General features: G+C 38.6%; 1 long non-coding RNA gene across 1 annotated transcript in view; it reads right to left on the reverse strand.

The window, feature by feature from the left end:
• Positions 1-2,829: 2,829 nt before the first annotated feature.
• Positions 2,830-5,236, reverse strand: part of LOC108543067 (uncharacterized) — a 14,548-nt gene continuing 12,141 nt past the window's right edge. The window contains exons 7-8 of the long non-coding RNA XR_001889446.1: positions 4,585-4,646; positions 2,830-3,094 (exon numbers count right to left, since the gene is read on the reverse strand). This is a non-coding gene — a long non-coding RNA (uncharacterized LOC108543067). The remainder of the gene's footprint in view (positions 3,095-4,584; positions 4,647-5,236) is intronic.

Genomic DNA, 5,236 nt, shown 5'->3' on the forward strand with positions numbered 1-5,236 from the left:
ATTCTCTGCCACTTTATAACAAATATTGCCTTTTTAAAAATTGTTCAATAACATGTTCCTCATTTCTGTATGAAACCTTATCAGAATGACCTTTACCATCAATATGTCTACCAACATTCTGTTGATGATTAGTTACGTGTTCTCTGAGAAGATGGAGGGCTTTTTCTTTCACTCTCCTCTTTTCTTTCTGAGTTCTCACTAGAATCCCATTTGGCAGTACCTTAACAGTGATCTCGAATTGTTCTGGTGTGCATCTGAAAACCCTTCTAGCCTCTATCCATTATTCAGTTCCAAAGCTGCTTCTATGTTTTTAGATATTTGTTACAGCAGCACTCCACTTCTAGGTACCAATTTCTGTCTTAGCTCTGGGTAATACAAAAATACCATAGACTGGCCAGGCCTGGTGGCTCACGCCTGTAATCCCAGCACTTTGGGAGGCCAAGGCAGGCAGATCACGAGGTCAGGAGATTGAGACCATCCTGACTAACACGGTGAAACCCCGTCTCTACTAAAATACAAAAGTTATCCAGGCGTGGTGGCGGGCGCCTGTAGTCCCAGCTGCTCAGGAGGCTGAGGCAGGAGAATGGTGTGAACCTGGGAGGCGGAGCTTGCAGTGAGCCCAGATCATGCCACTGCACTCCAGCCTGGGCGACAGAGCGAGACTCCATCTCAAAACAACAACAACAACAACAACAACAACAACAACAACAAAAACCCATAGACTGGGTGGCCTAAACAACCAAATATTTAATATATATATCTCATATGTATGTCATGTATACATTACATATATTATGTAATATATCACATGTATTTTGTATATAATATATAATATATAGTCTCTATTACATATAATACATATATCTACTCTTTCTCTCTCTCTCTCGCTCTCTCTCTCTCTATATATATAGCAAGGTGCTGTCAGTTTCCGTTCTTGGTAACCGCCCTCTGCCTAGCTTGCAGACAGTCACCTGTGTCGTGATCGGTCTGCTTGTAGTTGTAGCCTCACCTGGTGGAGATGGGAGGACCTATTTTTAAAAGGGCACTAATCCCACCATAGGGGTTCCATTCTTGTGATTTCATCTAAAACTAATTTTCTCCCTAGGACTTCACCTCCTAGTAGCATAACATTGGGGGTTAGGGCTTCAATGTATACATTTTGAGGGGACGTAAACCACCTGTTTCAGTCCATAACAGAAAATGATGGCTATTGATGTTGGAACTCAGCATTGACTTTGCCTACATAAATGCAACATCTTTAAATGAACAGTTCTCAATGGACGTAAGTCTATACTTGGGCAAAGTGGTTTAACAGCAGCCAGTACTATTTAAAACTGATTTGACTGGAAGGAAATGGTTTATAAATGGAATTTCTAATGAAGTTGCTGTTTTGGCTCTGAGTATGGAATCTAAGCATGGTAATCCCAAATAGAGCCCCACCTTGTGGTTAGTAGAGGAAGCTGCTCATCTCAGGAAACGAGTGGTTTGCTTTCTATTCTTTAACAGTGTGGGCTGAGGTAGATGCTTTCTTGATTTTTAAAAGCATATATATTTTTCTGAATTTTAGCATTATATTAATCATCTTCACGTGGATACATAGCTGATAAGCAGTGCTTGATTTTATGACCCTTTAGCTTTGCCATTTGTTTCCCATATGCCCTCTTAGAATGTCCTTGGTACACAGTCCCCTCACCTGTATGTTATTTCTGGTCACTTTTTTTTACTCTCAGATGACTCCAACTAATCAATTACTGAGCTGAATTTGGCGCAGGGAGTATTTGCCTTTCAATAATGAAAGCCTCTTGATGAAGTAAATGCCTTTAGGACCCTACGGAATGACTCAATAATAGTGTGTGCTGGACATTTTGGCGTAAGGTGGGAGAAATATTTTGGATGGAAAGAAAAGCAGGAAGAGAGGTGCTAGACTTATTTCAATCTAACTTAATCTATACTATATAGGAAATTAAAAATATAATACAATTTTATTAATTATAAGCATAGTCTATTTTTTGTTTCCTTTGAATATTGCAACTAACACATTTTTCTCTTTTGCCAATAAAGGAAAACAAAAATATTTCACTCTAAAATATACTTCAGTGACATATTTCAAGAGGGCTATTCAGAGGGCCTACAGACAGGAATAGCCCTGAAAAGTTGCCTTTTGTGGAAGAAATTTGCATCTGTAGAGAAAAATCCACATTAGTGAGATAAATACCCAGACTTTCTCTGAGGCCCCCTCCTTATCCAGATCTAGAAAAGATGTACTCAGCCACAAACTACCATCTCTTTTCTTCCGAGAGCTGCTGTCTGTGAGGTTTCATGTAAATAACAAGCCCACCTTTGCCCCATGCCTTTGTTTCTCCCTCCTATAACTATCTTGCCGCACTCCAAGCCCACGTTTTTTCTATAATCTCAAGACGTTATAAAGGCATTAACCACCTGGCCCTTTCTTTGAGTTTTCACGTTTTGCATTACTTCCATGCACACGTGTGTGCAATAATAAATTTTGTTTGGCTTTTCCCCTAATGGTGGGCCGTTTGTCAGTTGATTTTCAGTGAACCTTCAGAAGCCGAAGGGGAAGCTTCCCCTTGGTTTCTGCACTTTTGCTGTATTGAGCAGGATAACCAAAACCACACCGCTCCTCTGGATGTCACATCAAGGGAACCCAGGATCTGACATGCCAGCTGTAGGGTAAGAATATCTTCCCAGTCAGATTCCCAGGTGTCTGTCACGAATCTTGTCGAGAGGTCGGTAAAAATCATGGATTATCTCTTTTCCTTTTCAAATTAAGATTAATGGGAGAAAAGCATCTACAGTAGTCTCAGATGAAGCAGCTCTGGTTTATTTTTTAGTATAAATATTCATATGTTTGGTCTTTGTGCTCTTAAAAGTAATGGCAAAACCCTCAATTACTCTTGCACCAACCTAATATCTCAAACTTCTCAAAGTTTAAGAGTGACTCTAGGACACCCTCTTCCATTTGCTATGCCTCTCCTTTTGCCACCTTCAGTCTCCCATCTAGCTTCCTTAAGTCATTGATATGTTCCCCTTCAAGACCATAATTCCTCCATTTGGTGGTCACTGGATGAAAAAACTGCAGAAAGAAAATAAGAGAGTTTCGATTACCACACAAACAGACCTAAAAGATATGCTAGTGACTCTGGGACCCCTTGAGGAACAAAGCCAAGGTGCCAGTGACCCCTTTTTGGGCTGCCTTTCTTTCTCATGGAGTCCGAAGAGTTATGAGTTGATTTGGCCCCATTTGTTAATGGACGTTGCCCTGAAATCAACCTCCCAGTTAAGAAGCTGAAACAAATACAAACCTGCACGTTATGCACATGTACCCTAGAACTTAAAGTATAATAATAATAAAAAAAGCCACCTATTCAACTAAACCTATCTCCAAAGTACATATTTATGGCATTTCACTGGCTATTTAAAAGCTCTTCGTGAAAGAAATTTGTATCTATAAAGAAAACCTCCATTTGCAAGGGCACATTCCTCTCTGCATCTAAACCATGAGAAACTTTTACAATGAGAAAGGCAAGTTTACACAACAAACCTTACTTTTATTTAAGGTACTTTTCCTGGCTATCTTTCCTTATCTGTGCATTTATCTAAGCCCCTCTTTGTCTTGGCAGATAATTATGTTTAGATCTATGTTTTGTGCCTTTGAGATATAAATTTTCTACCTTGTTCCACCTAAGAGTCATTCCTTTAGAAGTACAAATTTGGGATTGCCTAGCTATTTTCTTAGGGGAGTAAAATGAGTAATCAGAAGATTGATGGTCTGAATTGGGGAAAGCAAAACTATTTGGAAGCTGGCAAATGAAGAATCTTAATGAAGCTATAAGATCTGCTTCCGTCTTTGTGTCTGTCTATATGTCAATGTATATTACGAGTATGTGATATTGCTATGTGATCTGAGATAATCTTTGGAAAGTAAAGCTAGTTTAAAAACTGTTGGTAAAATAAAATAGGCAGTCTTCAGAATTGTCAGTACTAAATATAGTTTAGACATTTTTGCCTGGATCTACTTTCAGATGGGTATATGCTGTCTCTGCTACATGCTTTAACATCATACGACTGCTGCTTTTATAATATTTTTTGTACTTGCTTGATTTGTCTGTATGCTAAAGCAATAGGGGCTGGCTTCTGGGCTCACCTGAAGCTTTGCACACATCTTACTGTGAAGTTATGTTTTTGGTTTTTGGTCTCTGGATTCTGGGGTGTGGGTAGGTGGCCATAAGAAGACCTGGGGACATATATGTGCCTGCAGCACCTGTGCTACCAGTTACCATCTTCAGAGCTCTGTCCTCTGTCCTGGGTTCTACATCTGATATATAAGTCTAGGACCCACATAGGTGCTCTCCTTCATAGCCTCTTTGGTGCCACATGGTACATGGGACTCAGGACAACTGGGGAAGTCATGGGGAAGTGTGGTATCTGTGTTACAGTTTCAAAATTCTTTTTTAGTAATTTTAAATCTGAAAGTCATATTGCATTAGTCCATTTTCATGCTGCTGATAAAGAGATACCCGAGACTGGGTGATTTATAGAGGAAAAAGGGTTTAATGGACTTACAGTTCCATGTGGCTGGAGAGGCCTCACAATCATGGCAGAAAGCAAGGAGAAGCAAGTCATGTCTTACATGGATGGCAACAGGCAAAGACAGAGACTTGTGCAGGGGAACTCCTCTTTTGAAACCATCAGATCTCATGAGATGTATTCACTATCACAAGAATAGCACAGGAAAGACCTACCCCCATAATTCTATCACCTGCCACTGGGTTCCTCCCACAACACGTGGGAATTCAAGATGAGATTTGGGTGGGGACACAGCCAAATCACATAATATGCTTAATTAAGTAATAGATAATTATAAAATGTCTAAGTCATTTCTAAGTAAGTTAAAAATGAAAACATTAATTATTAAACATAAGTTTATTTACTTTTACATCTTATTTTGATATGGTATAGAAACAATATAATTAGAGGTGTTAATAAACAAAAAATTGAGAAAGCATATCTTTCTAAAATTATAAAATGGCTTTCATCTGTAAATACTGATATAAAACAGTCCAAAATTACTCATTTCCTAGGTTTCCCTAGAAATTAGCATTATTGAGTTAAGATTAAATATATAAAATTATATATGAGAATATATATATTTAACACTAATGAAATAAGAAATAATTCCATATGCAAAGTGTACAAGAAAAATAAGGTATGTTTT

The sequence above is a fragment of the Rhinopithecus bieti genome, unplaced genomic scaffold (genome assembly GCF_001698545.2).
Source record: "Rhinopithecus bieti isolate Rb0 unplaced genomic scaffold, ASM169854v2 scaffold_23460, whole genome shotgun sequence".
Lineage (NCBI taxonomy): Eukaryota > Metazoa > Chordata > Mammalia > Primates > Cercopithecidae > Rhinopithecus > Rhinopithecus bieti.